Source organism: Megascapheus bottae, chromosome 17 (genome assembly GCF_031878675.1).
Source record: "Megascapheus bottae isolate mThoBot1 chromosome 17, mThoBot2.hap1, whole genome shotgun sequence".
Taxonomy (NCBI): Eukaryota; Metazoa; Chordata; class Mammalia; order Rodentia; family Geomyidae; genus Megascapheus; species Megascapheus bottae.
Window position 1 is genome coordinate 12,226,255 of NC_143525.1, and position 18,811 is coordinate 12,245,065.

An 18,811-nucleotide genomic window follows, 5' to 3' on the forward strand; every position below is an offset into this window, starting at 1 on the left:
ATCACCAGAAAACCAGAAGTGGCACTGTGGCTCGAGGGTTAGGGCTGTGTAGCCTTGAGCTGAAGAGCTCAGGGACAAAACCTAGGCCCAGAGTTCAAGCTCCATGACTGACCAAAAATAAATAAAGTAATTAATTGAATAAAATAAAAAAAGCAAAATAGCTAAACCTTGAGCATAAGGATATAAATACAAGGTTAGTTATGACCTAAATCAATTGCTAATTATATTAAATGCAAGAATGAGTCTTTTAAAAAATGTTTATTGTTATTATAAAGATGATGCACAGAGGGGTTACAGTTATATACAGCACATAAAAGGCCCATTTCTGCTTAGAAGTCCAATGTGCCAACCATTGCACCATGGAGTCGGTTAGGGGTACATTTCTTTTTGGACAGTATTATCCTTTCCCTCACTCTTTCCCAGTTTTCCTGTCCCATTCCTACCGACAAGTCGTATAGTTCATAAGACAAGTCTTTTTAAAAGACAAAATGTTCAGATATTATAAAAAGTTAAAATCCAGCCAGGCTCCCCTGGCTTAAGCCTATAATTGAGTGAAAAGCCAAGTGAGAGTGATAGACCCTGAGTTCAAGCCCTAGTACACACACACACACACACACACACACACACACACACACACACACACACGTGCGCATGCACGCGTTAAAGATGAAGAAGATGATGATGATGCATGATTTTCTTTGGCTACCAGAGTCTCCTTTTTTATGTCTTGGACAATGTAGCAGGGTGACGACTTGGTAACCAGATTTCTGCCAATAAGGCTAGTATTTCCTGGGCAGATATACACAAGTGAGGTCTCAATACTCAGAGGGTCTGTGTCTGTACTTGTTGTGCCATGCCTATTTTTTTTTTTCTAATCTGTCCTGCCTCATTTTTCCGAAGAAATGATTTTGATCCTTCCATCTTGAGGGAAGTTGATGAACTAAGATCCATCTTCTGTAAATGTTTCAAACTGAGTAGGGGGCTCTGGCCCTGCCTTCCCAGAGACCTGAAGTCTTATCTTGCCAAAGGATGACATGGAAAATTCATAGTAGTATTGTCAGGATCAAATGTCACTGGGAGAATAGGAGCATTTTTCTTTCAGACTGGAAAAGAAACCATATGAGAAATTAGGAAGGATAAGAAGTCATTGAAACAATATAAATAATAACAAATCAATATCTCCCACGTGTCAGTACCAAAAAGAAAAAACCAATAGGTAAGGAGCTCAATAAAGCCAAGAGCAGAGTCAGATAATAGCATTAATCTGAGTATACAGATCCTGAAGGGCTGAGGAGATATTATCTGAGTTTCCAGAATACACATACAACATTTAGCTTTTTACAGCTGTGGAGATTTCTTCTTGAGCTCTAGTAAGGATACTTAAAACGATTGCCAGGTACCAGTGGCTCACGCCTATAATCCTAGCTACTCAGGAGGCTAAGATCTGAGGATCGCAGTTCAAAGCCAGCCCAGGCAGAAAGGTCTCCATGACCACCAAAAAACCAGAAGTGGTGCTGTGGTTCAAGTGGTAAAGCAGTAGCCTTGAGCTGAAGAGCTCAGGGACCGCACCCTGGCCCAGAGGTCAAGCCCCTGTGAAGGTTTCCAAACAGCTGTTAATAGGGACACAATCTCAGATCCATGTTTTATTGGGAATTTATTAGCTAATAAACTTCCTTTGTAAGCAGATATTGGGGCCAGGATTTTTTTTTTTTGTAAACTATCCCCCATTTGACAACCCTAGCATTTTTACTACCCACTAAACAGGTAAGGAGGCAAGGAGATAAGTTACTGCCCAGTTACAAAGGAGACAGGTATGGGCATTAGATAGGCAGGCTTAAGAACTATTTTCTGATGACCTCCTGGCTCTGATTACTTTTGAAGGGACAAACACAAGTGACTCCATTTAGGATCTGACACCATCCCCTCTTATCTAAAGTTTTTGTTTTTGTTTTTTTCCTAACTGCATCTGAATGATCCCTTATCACCAGGATCCTTTAGCATCAGGACAAGTTTTGTCTCAGGGGCTGGAGTTGGGGTAAGAGGGGTTTAGTGCTATCCTCTTGCTGGGATAATATGCCAGTTGGCTGAATCCCACATTGGAAGGATGGGTGAGAATCAATGCCAATAGTCCCTTTTATTTCCAATTGAAGCAATGAGATCAATCGAGGTAGTTTTTAAGCAGGGCTTACCTGGAACTTATTAAGAATAAAGTTAAATGTGACAAACTTGTAACAGTCATCTGTCTCTCTGTGGGCTTGCCTGTAATTGCAACAGAAGAGCAAATCTATAAAGGCAAAACTCAATAGTAGCCATGATGAGAGTTTTGAAACTGTAACTGATTAAACAATCTAGTTAATTTTTAACTGAATATAGCACTTTAGGATACTAATTAAGATTGAAACCACTGTTAGCTGCTACTTAGCTGAACATTCTGTAGTATTAAAGTATTTCCCTCCATTCTCCACTTAGAAACAAATACTGAAGACAATTCTTACTTCACAAATTCTTTTCTTAGCCAAAGGAAATCATTTTTTTCTCAATTTCTTTTCCAAAATCTTTTTTTTTCAACTAACCTTCTCTTGTTTTTTTATACTCCTTTTGCTTTAAGTTGCATTTGCATTTAAAATAACCCTTATAAAACCTTTAGCTGGGCCAGGAGTTTGGCCTAGTGGTAGAGTGCTTACCTAGCAGTCACGAACCCAGGTTCCATTCCTTGGTACCACATACATAGAAAAAAAGCCGGAAGTGGTGCTGAGACTCAAGTGGTAGAGCTCTATCCTTGAGAAAGTCCAAAGACAGTGCTTAGGCCCTAAGCTCAAGCCCAGGACTGGCAAAAAAAAAAAAAAAAAGCCTTTCGCTCACATCATGAGAACAGGTTTTTTGTATTAAAATACATTAGATTTTGAACACATTTTCACACACACACACACACACACACACTCCTGCACAAAGATCCTAAAGCATGCTTAGGTTTTAAAAATGAATATTGGCCATAAGTTTTCCAGAATACAGTGACAAGAGATATTTTGACCCATAGAACTACTAGAACTACATGGTCAGTATTAGAAGGACTTACTCTGTTTTCACCCATTTTTAGAGCACTTTGCATACCATTTTCTCTACATACCAATTTATTCTGGGGCCAAATTATATTGCACAGAGAGATTAGTTTGATTTTCTTCATCCCCAGTGAAAGTTCTTAAGCATACATTGTGGGACAGAGGGCTTACTATGAGAAGAACCATATTTCTAAAGCGAGACACAAGCACAATTGGTGCAGACACCATAAGAACAGAAAAGTTAGTGCAGGGGAGGGGAGGGGGGACCAGATAGAAGAACATGGCTTGACAGACAAAATGACACCAGATGTCTTCCCATGACCAGATGGATTTCCCTGTCAGGACCATCTGACAAAGAATCCTCCAAAATCAAATTCAGGGAGACCAGATGAGTTAGCCCCTAAAGCGTTAACTCACCAAAACCAAAACCAAACCCTCTGCTGACTGCTCAGCCTGAGGAGCTGTGAGGGAGTATTGATTGCTTCCAATCCCCTTTCATAACAGTCCAGATAGATGAATCTCAGAAAACAGGAAGCGAGAAAAACAGAAACTTACCTCCAGAGGTCTCCTGTGTGACTCCAAAAGGAATGACTCCAAGACTTAGTGGCCAACCAGGGGTCCATGGCCTGGCTGAACTCCAGGGGAATCTCCCCTGTGGAGTTTCCCATCCGGGGAGCCCAAGTGCTCCTTTGGCATGGGGATCTCGCTGAGGCTTCCAACTGTCTGTCACACAGGAATTCCATCAGTGAGATACAGAGAAGCCAGGCTTTAACAGGTCAAATTGGGAGTCTTCATTAAAATGCCGATGTCTGCACGCAGAGTCACGTCCCCAAAAACCTGGCAGCCTCAACTGCAGCTAACACAAAGCTTAGATAGGCCAAAACCTAGCAAAAGTGTTTCACGCGAGTAAAGCAAACCAGGTGAGGAACAATTAGGGGCTCAGGGCAGGGTGCCAAGGTGATGATGAGGATAAGATGGCGTTACTTAGACCTAGTGTCCATAGTTCAGCCTTTGACAAAATTCAATATCCCTTCAAAATAAAAACCCTGAAAGAACTAGCAAAGAAAGTGTCTTATCTCAGCGTGACAAAGGCTATACAGAACACATCAATGGCCAACATTGCAATGAATGAGAAGAAACAGAGTATTTCTTATAAAATCAATAATGAGAAAAATGTATCTACTCTTATTACTATCAATGTAGTGCTTAAATCTTATCCAGTGCAATATGGCAAAAGAAAGAATAAAGGAAATACGTATCAGGGGCCAGGAATTTGGTAGAGTGCTTGCCTAGTGTGCACAAAGACCTGGGTTTGATTCCTTGGTACCACAGATATAGGAAAAGCTGGAAGTGGTGCTGTGGCTCACGTGGTAGAGCACTAACCTTGAGAAAGCCCAAGGACAGTGATCAGATCCTGAGTTCAAGACCCAAAACTGGCAAAAATAAAAAAAACCCAAGACAACAACAACAAAAAACCCCTCAGATCACAGCCATTAGACCGCCCACAAGTCACTGGGCAGGAGAGGCCAGGGACACAAAGGGACAAGAAAAAGGTGATTGAAGAAGAAGAAGGATATGGAGAGGTGGGAGTAAGCAGGAAGAAACAGAAGAGAAGAGTGGGAGACTTAATTGTCAAGTGAGGACTTGGAGACTATTTTCTGTATTGGATTCTAGATCCTAGCTCCAGTTCCCAATCACAAACTAAAATTCAATCTCAGCTTGAGTTGCAGTCCACTATCAGACCAATCTTCAGCCCTAACTCCTGTCCTTTTTGTTGTTATTGTTTTGTTTTGCTTTCTTTCGGAGGCTGAGACTCAAACTTGGTGACTGCTGCTTTAAATACTCACTGGCTGATGCTCTACTACCTGCGCCATATCTCCAACCCATACTAATCCCTGTTCTAACCTCAGATCCTATAAACCCAACCTCAACATCAACCCCACATTCAGACTGAGTCTGAACAACAGCAGCAACCCAAACCCAAGCAACAATTTTACTTCCAGTGCCAATCTTAGGTTCATTTCCACACATGGCTCACATCCATCCTTGTCTGGAATACAACCTCAAAGCAGTCCAATTTTAGACCTAGTTGAAGCAATAAATTCAGCTCCAATTATAATTCCAAACTCAAGTCTGACCAAATCCAGAATCCACTTCGACTCTCAGTTGCAAACCCAGGGCCATTTTGATCATATCTTTAATCCAAGACTCATTCTCAACCTGAACTGCTTCTCTTACCACAGCGGTAACCTGTTAAAAGACTCAAACTGCTTCCATCTTCCTCCTTGGTCCCAGCCCTGCTCCAGCCTGGCCCATGGCCTGAGAACCTCAGTTCTAACAGCTTCAGAAGTCTTATGAGTCCAAGCATGACAGTAAACTATGAAAACCCTTCAGCACTTAGGGTATGAGGAAGAAAAATGAAAGGATTGACTAAGGTGAGAGGAAAGGAGAAGCTCACTCTCCTGAACTGTCCTGTGCATATGTCAAGTTGGATTTCTGCTGGATGTCATGTCTGCATCTCTGCTGCATGCAGCGTAGGGTATCTGTTCTGAGGGAATTGGCTCCTGGGGTCTGAGGGCCCATTGTGAAGAGGATACAAGGTCCTGAGAAAGACAGGGACAGAGAAGACCACTGGGGCCTGGGCCCTCTGTGGGGAAGGAATAAGAAATGTGCCTTAGACAGGGCACGGTGGCTCATGCCTGTGATCCTAGCTACTCAGGAAGCTGAGATCTGAGGATCAAGGTTCAAAGCCAGCTGGGGCACAAAAGTCCATGAGGATCTGATCTCCAATTCACTACTTGAAAACCGGAAGTGGTGCTGATTGAGAGCTAGTCTTGAGCTGAAGAGCTCAAGGACAGCGCCCAGGTCCAGAGTTCAAGTCCCACAACCAAAATAAGAAAAGTAATGTATCTTGCAGGGAAATGGGTCTGGAAGGGAGACTGATTATCTGCAAACTAGTCATGCATATGAGTGTGTCTGCTAGGGGCCTACCTGTTTGCAGAACTCTGTGTCCTAGTGGTGGCTCTTCCAGCTCTGATGATAAGATTGCACCACTTGTCTGATGTTCTTGTACGCATACTGGCTGCTAAGGCTGTGTATATGGCTCACTGGAGTGTGCAAGGCCTGTGTGCATTAGGACAGTGCTAGATTGGGGATGGTGCGGGGGGGGGGGGGGGGGGGGAGGGGGGAGGTTATGAGTAGAGACCCCTGCAGGCAAAATAGCACATAGACAATATCAGCAAAAAGTTTGCATGCTTGAAAGTTAATCAGTGAGGAAGGCACCAGTGGCTCAAGCCTGTCATCTTAGCTACTCAGGAGGCTGAGATCTGAGGATGGATTTGAAGCCAGCCTAGGAAGGAAAGTCCATGAGACTCTTTATCTCCAGTGAAGCAGGGGAAAACCAGAAGTGGCACTGTGGCTCAAAGTGGTAGAGCACTAAGTAACCTTGAGCAAAAGAGCTCAGGGCCAGCACCCAGGCTCTGAGTTCAAACCCCAAAACTGACCCCCCCAAAAAAGGAATTACTATGAAAACAAACACTACATAAGGGAGCAAAGGGGGTAGAAAAGGAGCCCTTTGTTCTTGGCACTCGGTTATCAGGGACATGAGCCTCCGGAATCTGTGCTGAACATCATCAACCAGCTTCCTGTAACCTATGTGGTGTCCAGTCTCCCTGCTTGAGAGCCTCTACAAGGGGCGGGGTCTGAGCATCTTCATCCATGACCTCCCTTACTCAACTGCACCCCATCCCCAGTTGCCAAGGTCCAGCCTTTATCCTGGACAATGTGCTGGTGTCCTTTTTCACATCCTACCCCACCCCTCATGCTAACGCCCTCTTCTCATTCGTTACCTCCATTCTGTCCTGTGGGGCACATGCTCTGTGCCCCGCCTTCTCCTTTTCTCTCTGGTCTCAGCCTCCTCCTCCTCCTGCTGCTGTTGATTGTCTGTGTGGTTGGATACCAACGTGGGGACCCAGGGAAGAGGGCAATTCGGATAATGTGACGGGTCATGGTGAGGTGATGGTAAGAACCTAAGCAGGGGCAGTGATGGACACACATGGGCTGAGAGAGGACAACAATGGGATAGCGACAGTGCCACTGCTTTGGACAGCCACAAAGGCCAACATGGAGAGTGGCTTCCATGTGGGACCCGTGATTCCTGTGATGTGGCGTGGGTGATGAACTCAGTGTTCGTGTCCTCCAGGCCGGAGCATTCAAGAAATGATTAAACTCTCAGAGAGCTGAACTAGTAAATCACATACAGGAACTGGGAACAGGGCCCTTCCTGATCTAGAGTGTGCAGAACGGTGATGGGCGTGGTCTCCTGGCCTCCTGCTACTAAGCCGCCCTCCCCTCCAGTCCACAGCTTGAACCAGAAAGTGGTTGCCCTGGAGATCTGGCTGGAGAAACAGGAACAAGAACTCAAAGCAGGTGGATGAAAGGTGCCCCTGCATTCAGGCAGGAAGTGTGTGGGAGTGCACAAAGGTTTTATAAGCTAAGTCCTCTGCAAAGACTCTGGCGTCCAATACTTACTGGTGGCGGCCATGTTTAGTACACTGTCCATTCCTATGTACATGTCCCAGATGAAAAAACTGACATATTCATGTATGTCCAGCAGCTAGTCAAGTACCTGAAGTCCTTAATTCACTACCTGGCTAATCTCCAAATGAGGAGGAAGGTTACAGGTCCAGTTTTTGGAGACTGTGCAGGGAGCAGTTTCCTCCAGCTCTGCTTATCCTCTCTTCCCCACCAGACTCTGAAATGACTGGCTTCCCCTTTAACTGGGTGAAGTATGAGCCCGTCACTTGTGGCTCTTTCAACCTAGAAAGTTCTAGCCTTTGGCCAGAACTCCCTGAAGACGCCAGCTCTGTAGCTCCTAAGGCCTGTCTCATTTACGGAAATCGTCCATAAGTCTAGAAGAATTTTACAACTGGAGGATTTAGTGTCTACTGCCATCTGCACTGTGCTCTTGGTCTTCATTGGTCTGGACATTATCTGGGATAAAGGTGCAAGGCTCCTCCGTGGACTTTAAGCACAGCTAATGTTCAGAACCAACCACCCGTGCAGTTCACTGGCATGGAAAGTCATTAGTCTTTTTCTGTCACTCCAGGGTTTTTTTTCAGAGATTTGTAGATTTATAGACCTGGGTAAGCCTCGGTGACCCTGACGGCATCTGGAGATGGGTGGATAACAGCCTTTGAGTGCACACTGCCTCTCTCTGCCCCATATTCCCATGGCTCTGGCTCTCAGGAGGCTGATCTGGAACCCCTCCTTTCCGGATCTAAATTCTGCCGCATTTACCCTTTCTAGCTTGCTGTTGTCTCCAGCAAGTGAAAGGAGGGGTGGAGTAAAAGAGAAACAACACTGTATCCCTGACTTTTTCTGCTCCAGTTCCCGCTCCCAGATGTCAAAAATGAGGAAATTCATACTGGTAAGAATGCAGAGAAAGGGAACATGTGTACATTGTTGATGGGAATGTATATTAGTAAAGGCCTTATGGAAAACAAAAAGCTAAAACACAATGCAATACATGAAATCGGTATTTTGAAGAAACATCTTATACCTGGACTATTCACAAGAGCCAAGAAACAGAAACAGTCTATGTCTATGCCCATTACCTGGAAGACTAGCTAATGAAAATGTGGTACACAAACTCAAGGAATACCCAGATAAGCCAGATGTGGAGTTGTGGCCCCAATGTTTTTGAGTCTTGGATTGACTCTCTCAGTGGAGAAAAGACCAGAGATAAACCAGCTAGGCTGTGACTCAGGTACCAGATTAGATTAGCACTGGGCAAGAGAAAGGAAATGGTTCTACTAAAGCCAGGGTTTAAAAAAAAGAAATCTGAAGACATGATAAATTCTAGGGACTTCAGAGGCAAGATGCCAAAAGGATGTGGCAGAGGAAAACAAGTACGCTGTATTTCTGGCCAAGCTAGTATTACAAAAGACAAAAATGAGGAAGTTAGGGGCCAAGTGCGTGGCCTAGTGGTAGCATGATTGCCTAGCATGCACCAAGTCCTGGGTTCAATTTCCTGGTACCACATACACAGAAAAAGTTGGAAGTGGCACTGTGGCTCAAGTGGCAGAGCCCTAGCCTGGAACAAAAAGAGTCCAATGACAATGCCCAGGCACTGAGTTCAAGTCCCAGAATTGGCTTAATTAATTAATTAAAATAAGTAAAAAATAAAAATAAGGAAGTTAGGGGAGCTAGAAAGAGGAGGAAGGGGCTGGGAATTTGGCCTAGAGGTAAGAGTGCTTGCCTAGCATGCACCAAGACCTGGATTCAATTCCTCAGTACCACATACATAGAAAAGGCCAGAAATGGGGCTGTGGCTCAAGAGGTAGAGCTTTAGCCTTGAGAAAGCCCAAGGATAGTGCTCAGGCTCTGAGTTCAAACCCCAGGACTGGAGAAAGAAAGAAAGAAAGAAAGAAAGAAAGAAAGAAAGAAAGAAAGAAAGAAAGAAAGAGAGAGAGAGAGAGAGAGAGAGAGAGGGAGGGAGGGAGGGAGGGAGGGAGGGAGGGAGGGAGGGAGGGAGGGAGGAAGGAAGGAAGAAAGAAAAAAGAAAGAAAGAAAGAAGGTAAGAAGGAAAGAAAGAAAGAAAGAAGTCACTCTCTGGAGGAAGACAGCCACATAGTGGCTCTCGCTGTCACCTGCATAAACCCTTGTCTGCCTAGATACCAATTTGTTTCGCTCTCTTGGTGGGGAGTTAAGAGATCATAGGTTACAGAATTCTGGGTCTCCTCTCTCAACCACAGTCAGGAAGGATCCAATCACTTGCAGGAATCTTCTTGACTGTATTGTCTTCCCTTCAGAATTTCCTGAACCTGGTAACTGTGCTGCTTTAAAACCTGGCCATTATATTCTGGAACTCTGAGTTCAAGCCCTCTGACCACTATCACCAACAGAATAACCAACACAAAACAGGTATCAGGGAGGGGCTCTAATGGTGGAGTGCTTGCCTTTCAAATATAAGGCCTTAATTCAATCCCTAGTGTCAGAAGAAAAAAAAAAAAGCTCTTGTGCTTGTGCGTGCGCACATGCGCGCGCGCGTGCACACACACACACACACACACACACACACACAAAATATCTGTGCTTTGAGCTTTGGGCACAGTCCTTGAGCTCTTTTTGCTCAAGGCTAGTGACACTTTGAAACACGGTGTCACTTCCAATTTTCTGGTGGTTAGTTGTAGCTAAGAGTCTCGGGAAAAATTTTCAGCCCGCACTGGCTTAGAACCATGGTCCTCAGATCCCAGCATCCTGACTAGCTAGCATTATAGACACTAATGCCTTCAAGGATTGAATTGTATCCTCCAAAAATATGCTGAAGATCTAACCTTTACCCCATCTCAGCAATGTGCTTAGAAATCATCCTTGCGGTGTAATAAGCTGAGGGCATGCAGAAGTAGATACTAATGTGATGAGAGCTCTCAGACAGACCCAGACACACAATGGATGGAGCCTTGAAGTGAGAAAGAGACTGCAGTGTTTATAGTTTGGTCCAGGGCCTTCTACATGCTAGCCACACTACGTAAGTGCTCTGCGACAGGGCTCCATTCTCAGCTTGACGTGTTGTACTTAGAAACCTAGGAATGCCAAGGATTCTGGGTAAGCCACCAGAAATGGAGCTGAGCTTCCTTGCAAGTTTCAGAGGAAGTATGGTCGTCTCAATACCTTCAATATCTAGCTGTTTAGCCCGCAGATCTGGGGCACTTTATGTTCTTATCATTTGAAGTCATTTGTGGTCTTTTGTTAAATTGCAGCATCCTAGGGTAGAGACATGGCAGATGTTCTGAGAGAGGCTGGAGAAGGAACTGGAACCAGGAAAGTCTCTCTTGTTTTCCATCTGCTTTATTCCTCCTTCCCAATACAAATCATCCTTCCTTCTCTGATTCAGAATGCAACTGTAGTTTCCTGTCACTATTTTTTGTTCAGATAAGCAGGACCTGGGCTTCAGAGTTGTCCAGACAAACCCTTCCTCACTTTCTGATCAAAAGCTAGAGTTAGGATTGGGTGAGGCTCATGAAAGGACGCCTACTTTCTTTTGTCCATGATTATTTAGAGCTGAGAGTTGTTTACTTAGTAGATGCAATACCAGCCTCATTATAGGCACCGATGGCAGCACATCCTGAATCTTCTCTGCTATGCAAAGACTTCATGTACTCAAGGTTTAAGGAAAAAGAATGACAAGGGTTAATAAAACCTGAACACAATGTATGAATCACTGGCTAGAAAGGAAGACAAATGCCTCTACCAGTGCCCCCAGAATTCTTAATCTTTGAAATGTCAGAATGAGTCATAACTGGTCATGTTTTGTAAGTCAGAAAGCCAATTCTATTGTGTGTTATTCACACAGTATATGATTACTTCATGGAGGGACAGGAACATTCTATTATTGCCACTTGATGACAGAACGGTTTTAGAACGAGAAAAAGAAAACCATTCAATAAACCATTCAGTAAAGTAGAAGCAGTGGGCAGCCACCTGACTCCATCTGGTTTCCCTGGTCCATCTGTACCATCTGAGAATGAGGAGAAAATATAACCATCCGCTGTGATTGGCAACCCCACGCATTCAGGTATTGTAAATTTGTTCCCTAGTGTGAGGATGTGACAGGTGGCAGAACTTGGAATCAAGAGAGAGAAGGCACTTAGGGCATTAAAGACATCATTCTTAGCAAGGGTTCATGTTAGTTTAAGGAATGAGTTTCTGTTAAGAGTGGACTAGATCTTGTTATTGTAATATTATCCACCAGAGGGCACTCGCCAGAGGTGAGCAGATACCAACACTGTCTTTGAGGATTCCAACTATGAGCTGAGCAAAATCTCTTTTACTGATAAAGCAACCAGTTTCAGGGTTTGGGTTTTGGGTTTTGATGGTACTGAGATTTGAACTTAGGACATAGCACTTGCTAGGCAGGTGCTATAAACTTTACAGCAATAGCCTCAGCCTTGGACATTTTTTAAAAATTAGCAACAGGGGCCAGGAGTTTGGCCTAGTGGTAGAATGCTTGCCTAGCATGCACGAAGACCTGGGTTCGATTCCTTGGTACCACATACATAGAAAAAAAAGCCAGAAATGGTGCTGAGGCTTAAGTGGTAGAGCTCTAACCTTGAGAAAATCCAAGGACAGTGCTCAGGCCCTGAGCTCAAGCCCAGGACTGGCAAAAAAAAAAAAAATTAGCAACAGATTGGGCTGGGAGTGTAGCCTAGTGGTAGAGTGCTCGCCTTGCATGCGTGAAGCTCTGGGTTCGATTCTTCAGTACTGTATACACAGAACCAGCCAGAAGTGGCACTATGGCTCAAGTGGCAGAGCGCTAGCCTTGAGCAAAAAGTATCCAAGGACAGTGCCCAGGCCCTGAGTTCAAGTCCCAGAACTGGCAAAAAAAAAAAAAAGCAACAGAAAATTTTAATAAATATACTAACTCTTCTATATACTAACGCATAGCCACCATCATTAAAATTACCCAATTAAAAATTAATATATAGGCCAGGAGTTTGGCCTAGTGGTAGAGTGCTTGCCTAGCATACACAAAGACCCAGGTTCAATTCCTCGATCCTACATACATAGAAAATCCAGAAGTGGTATTGTGGCTCAAGTGGTACAGTGCTAGCCTTGAGGAAAGCCCAAAGACAATGCTCAGGGCCTGGGTTCAAGCCCTAGGACTGGCAAAAACATTGAACATATAAATTTTACAGGTTGACCTTGACCGTGCTGAACTGAGACTAGGACTAAAATGGTTCTATTCCAGAATATCACAAGGAACAAAATGTTACCATGAGTTACACTTCAAAAAAAAAAAAACAAACTTAAATAAACATTGCACAGATGCAAACTATAAAACACTAAAAACAAGCCAGGATGTACAAGATCATGCCGTAATCCTAGCTCCTCAGGAGGCCAAGATCTGAGGATTGTCTTTCAAAGTCGATCCAGACAGAAAAGCCTGTGAGACTCTTATTTCCAGTTAAGTGGCAGAGTGCCAGAAGTGAACAATGGGGCTCCGGCATGCCAGCCTTGAGCAAAAACGCCAAGGAAGAGCACGAGGTCCTGAGTGTATATCCCAGTAGACACATACATCTCCTGGGGTCTGTTGATCCAGCAGAGGGGAATACATGAAGAGGAAGTGGCCTTGCTGCCATTTTATATCTAAGTATGGGGAGCTGAAATCATCTCCCTTCTTGCCTTCTCTGTCCTCATTCTGCACTGATCTTTGAACCCTGGGATTTTCAGGGTATTTTGTTTCCTCCCGCAACCTTTTCTCTATCATTCTCCTTCTCATTAAAAGCAAAGTGCTGTCCACTCTTGACTCTTCATATCTGAAAATTACCCCACTTCTTTGAACCTAGAAAATGGCCTAATTGTGCACTTTTAAGATTCCAGTAAGTGAGGCAGAGAACCAAACTCTTTCCCTTCTGTTTGCAGTCTGAGGAGCGCTCATTCGTCTGAATGGCAGTCACTCGCAATGGGTGGTTTTTGCATGTGTTAGGGCATTAGTGCCACATGTGGCCCGTGCCAGCTTACCTAGTAGCAGGTCAGTCTGGTCTCAGCCTAATGTACGGGTTCTGAAATGTGGTCAGCAATTGTGAATATTCTCCACTAGAAAGGTCTGTATTTTAATAGTCTCTCTTATTTACGTTTCCTTCCTTCCTTCCTTCCTTCCTTCCTTCCTTCCTTCCTTCCTTCCTTCCTCCCTTCCTTCCTTCCTTCCTTCCTTCTTTCCTTTATTTTGTGCCCATCCTGGGGCTTGGATTCAGGGCTTGGGCATTGTACCTTGGCTTTTCCCCTCAAGGCTGGTACTCTACCATTTGAGCCACCGTTCCACTTTCAGCTTTTTGCTAGTTCATTGGAGGTAAGAGTCTTTAGGACTTTTCTGCCTGGGCCGGCCATTCTTCCTCAGATCTTAGCCTCGTGAGTACACAGGATTACAGGCCTGAGCCACCTGCACCCACTTCTTACTTACCTTGTCAAACTCTCTTCTATTTACTTAAACATGTAGATGTATTTATTTTGTATTCTCTCAGTAATTCCAATATCCAAAGTCCACACCGCTCTCATTCTTCTGTTTGCTCTCTCTGCTGACTCATCCATGATGCTCAAATTTGTGCTCTGTGTGTGTGTGTGTGTGTGTGTGTGTGTGTGTGTGTGTGTTTAGAGGCCATAAGCTCTGAGATTTCAGAACTGTGTCTCCTAAAATTGTTTCAGGTCTGTTCTTATATAGTTTATTCTCCTAGAGAGGATTTGTGTTTGCTTTTTGCCAAGTGCCAGGGGTCCTTCTAGGTGGGTATTGCTTTAATAAGATGCACAGCTGGAATTTCCTTGAACAGAGCTTTGATGGGGTGTGTTTATGGGCTGTTTCTGCCTGGTGACAAGGTTTCTGGTTATGAATTTTTACGGGAGTCTTTTAATTCTCTACCAGAGGTAGGACTAGGACAGAACAGTTGTCTTCTTGTTTTTCTAAGTCCTTACTGTTTTGGTTGTCATGAAGTGACTCTTCACCTCATATGAACCAGAGGGGTTTTTGTTGTTGTTGTTGTTTTGCCAGTGCTGGGGTTTGAACTCAGAGCCTAGGCATTGTCCTTGAGCTTTCAAACCCAGGGCCTCCTGCATGCTAGGCAAGCACTCTATCAGTAGGCCACACAACTGGCCCCCAAGCTTTTGTTTATAACATCCAAGTTAGCATTCACCTTGAAGCATACCTTCCCTTTTCAGGTCTCAATCTCTATCTATTTAAGCCTTGGTTTACCCCTCTGAATTGAACCTTTAGTTCTAAGGTTTTCCTTCACTTTCTTTTAGGTTGCTTTGTTTCATTTTATTTGTTTGTTTTATGTCCATTCTGGGGCTTGAACTTAGGGGTTGTACACTGTTCCTGAGCTTTTAGACTCAAGGCTAGTGCTCTACCACTTTAAGCCAGAGGGCCACTTCCGGTTTTCTGGTGGTTAACTGGAGGTAAGAGTCTTATGGACTTTCCTGCCTGGGTTGGCTTCAAAGTATGATCCTGAAATCACAGCCTCCCTCAGTAGCTAGGATTGCAGGCATGAGCCACTGGCACCCAGAAAATTGCTACTTTACAAAGTTTCTCTCAGCCAGTCCCCAGTGGCTAGTAGGCAATCTATAATTGTGTGCTTTTTTTTTCCTACCTTGCTAGAACTTGTAGATATTGTTGAATAATAACAATGATAATGGATATCCTGCTCAGGGTTTCATTCTTTCTTTTTTTTAAAAAAATGAAATAGATTAAGTTATTTTTCTCTTCAGAAAATTGGCATTTTTTTTTGCCAGTCCTGGGGCATGAACTCAGGGCCCAAGCACTGTCCTTGGGCTTTCTCAAGGATAGCACTCTATTACTTGAGCCACAGCACCACTTCTGGCTTTTTTCTGTGTATGTGGTACAGAGGAATTGGACCTGGGTCTTTGTCCATGCTAGGTAAGCACTCTACTAATAGGCCAAACTCCCAGCCCAATGCTTTTTTTTGGTAGATATGATGGTGCATGCATATAATCCTAGCTATCTGAAAAGCAGAGATCCCAGAATCATGGTTCAAGGCTAGTCTAGGCAAAAGGTAGTTTTTGAGACTCCAGCTCAATCAATGGCTGAGTATGATGCTGCACATCTGTTATGCCAGCTACAGGTAAAATGCCCATGCCTATTATCCCCAGGGATGAGAAGGAGCACAAGTAGGTGGAACAGAGTCCAGGCTGGTCCCAGCATAAGGCAAGACCTTACCTTAAAAATAACTTGTAGAGGGGCCGGGGGTTTGGCCTAGTGGTTAAAGTGCTTGCCTAGCATGCACGAAGACCCGGGTTCGATTCCTCGGTACCACATACATAGTGGTGCTGAGGCTCAAGTGGTAGAGCTCTAACCTTGAGAAAGTCCAAGGACAGTGCTCAGGCCCTGCGCTCAAGCCCAGGACTGGCAAAAAATAAATAAATAAATAACTTGTAGAGGCTGGGAATTTGGTCTAGTGGTTAAAGTGCTTGCCTAGCATGCACGAAGACCCGGGTTCGATTCCTTGGTACCACATATATAGAAAAAAGCTGCAAGTGGTGCTGAGGCTCAAGTGGTAGAGCTCTAGCCTTAAGAAAGTCCAAGGACAGTGCTCAGGCCCTGGGCTCAAGCCCAGGACTGGCAATAAATAAATAAATAAATAAATAATAACTTGTAGAGGGCCAAGAGTTTGGCCTCGTGGTAGAGGGCTTGCTTAGCATGCATGAAGACCGGGGTTCGATTCCTCAGTACCACATACATGGAAAAAAGCCGGAAGTGGTGTTGTAGCTCAAGTTGTAGAGCTCTAGCCTCGAGAAAGCCCAAGGATAGTGCTCAGGCCCTGAGTTCAAGGCAGGACTGGCAAAAAAAAAAAAGTAAAAAACACAAACAACAACAAAAATAACTTGTAGAGCTGGAAATGGTGGCTTACATCAGTAATCCTAGCTACTCAGGTGACTAAGATCTGAGGATTGTGGTTCAAAGCCAGTCCTGAAGTCCTTGAGACTCTTAACTCCAATTAACCACCAGAAAACCGCAAGTGGGGCGGAAGCCAGCCCTAGCACCAGCCCTAGCACTAAAGTCCGTGAGACTCTTATCTACAAAACTGGAAATGGAGCTGTGGCTCAAGGGGTAGGGTGGTAGCCTTGATCTGAAGAGCTCAGGGACAGTGCCCAGGTCCAGAGGTCAAGTCCCACGACCAGAAAAAAAATAAATAAATAAAGAACTGTAGAGATCTGGGAATGTGGCTTAGTAGTAGAGTGCCTACCTAGCATGCATGAAGCCCTGAATTCGATTCCTCACTGCCACAGATACAGAAAAGGCCAGAAGTGGCATAAGTGGTAGAGCTCTAGCCTTGAGCCCAGAGAGAAAAGGCTTAGGGAAGAAGCCAGGCCCTAAATTCAAGCCTAAGGATCAGAAATAAATATATACATACATACATACCTGTAGAAACCTGGGTACTGGTAGCTTACACCTGTAATTTAAGCTATTCAAGAGGCTGAGATCTGAGGATCAAGGTTCAAAGCCAGCCTGGGTAGGGGAGTTCATAAGATTTTTATCTCTAGTTACCTAACAAAAAGCTGGAAGTAGTAGAATGCCAGCCTTGAGTGAATTAGCTAAAGGAAAGTGTCATCTCCCCGAGTTTAAGTCCCAGTACTAGTACACACACACACACACACACTAGAAAAGGGGGTTGGAAATGTAGCTCAAGTAGCAGTGAACCTGTCTAGAAATCAGGAGATTCTGAGTTCAGTACCAGATTATGTGTTCAGTATCACACATAAAAAAATTTTGTTTGGGGCCCGGGAGTTTGGCCTAGCGGTTAAAGTGCTTGACTAGCATGCACAAAGACCCGGGTTCGATTCCTCGGTATCCCACATACACAACCAAGCCGGAAGTGGCAGAGACGAGACACAACCAAACCGGAAAAGTGGCAGAGACAAGACTGCGACGGCGACAGAGAGCGAAAGAAGCTAGCTGAGCGGAAGTGAACAGAGCCCAACCGAGTGGTGGCCGGAGCGAGCGGGGCCGGAGCGAGCAGGACCGGAGCGAGCCAGAGCCAGCGAGGCCGGAGCGAGCGGGGCCAGAGCGAGAAGGGGCCGGAGCGAGCAGAGCCAGGAGCAAGCGAGAGCTGGCCGGGCCGGAGCGAGCAGAGCCAGGGCCGGAGCGAGCGGGGCCAGGAGCAAGCTGGAGCGAGCCGGGCGGAAGCAAGCGGGGCCGGAGCGAGCGGGGCCTGAGCTAGAGAGGGGGCCTAGCCGGGCCGGAGGAGAGCGGGGCCAGAAAGAGAAAGGGGCCAAAAAAAAAAAAAAATTTTGTTTGGAATTTTGGAAAAATTACCTTGATTAAATTAGTGCTGCTAACTCATGTCTGTAATCTTAGCTACTCAGGAGGCTGAGATCTAAGGATCATGGTTACAAGCCAGCCTGAGCAGAAAAGTCCCCTTGAGACTATTATCTCCAATGAACTACTAAAAAACCATAACCAGGGGCTGAGAGTGTGGCCTAGTGGTAGAGTGCTTGTCTAGCATGCACGAAGACCCGGGTTCGATTCCTCGGTACCACATACATTGAAAAAAGCTGGAAGTGGTGCTGAGGCTCAAGTGGTAGAGCTCTAGCCTTGAGAAAGTCCAAGGACAGTGCTCAGGCCCTGAGCTCAAGCCCAGGACTGGAAAAAACAAAACAAAACCATATGTAGAGCTGTGGCTCAAAGTGGTAAGTGCTAGCCTTGAGCAAAAAGAGCTCAAGGGCAGCACCCAGGCCCCGAGTTCAGGCCCAATGACTGACAAAAATAGAATAAAATTAATTAATTAAAGTTTTAAAATAATAGATGCCTACTTCAGTTGGAGGGTTTTCTCCCCCCGCCCCCACACCCACATCCAGTCCTGGAACTGAACTCAGCCTGGACGCTGTGCCTGAGATTTTGTGACCAAATCTAGAAATCTACCACTTTGAGCCACGGCTCCATTTCTGGCTTTTTTTGTTGTTGCTGTTGCCAGTCCTGGGGCTTGAACTCAGGGCCTGGGCACTATCCTTGGGCTTTCTCAAGGCTAGAGCTCTACCACTTGAACCACAGCACCACTTCCGGCTTTTTCTATGTATGTGATACCAAGGACTCAAACCTGGGTCTTCATGCATGCTAGGAGAGCACTAGGCTATACTCCTGATCCCTATTTTTTTTTTTATTTTATGCCATTACTAAGGCTTGAACTTAAGGCCTGGCACTGTCCCTTAGCTTTTTCCCTCAAGGCTGATGGTCTACCACTTGA

General features: G+C 44.9%; 1 long non-coding RNA gene across 1 annotated transcript in view; it reads right to left on the reverse strand.

Annotated features, from left to right (window-relative positions):
* Nucleotides 1–264: 264 nt before the first annotated feature.
* The window catches only part of LOC150051066 (uncharacterized), a 29,280-nt gene continuing 10,733 nt past the window's right edge, over nt 265–18,811 (reverse strand). Inside the window, exons 2-4 of the long non-coding RNA XR_016538280.1 lie at nt 3,615–3,782; nt 2,190–2,259; nt 265–1,103 (exon numbers count right to left, since the gene is read on the reverse strand). This is a non-coding gene — a long non-coding RNA (uncharacterized LOC150051066). The remainder of the gene's footprint in view (nt 1,104–2,189; nt 2,260–3,614; nt 3,783–18,811) is intronic.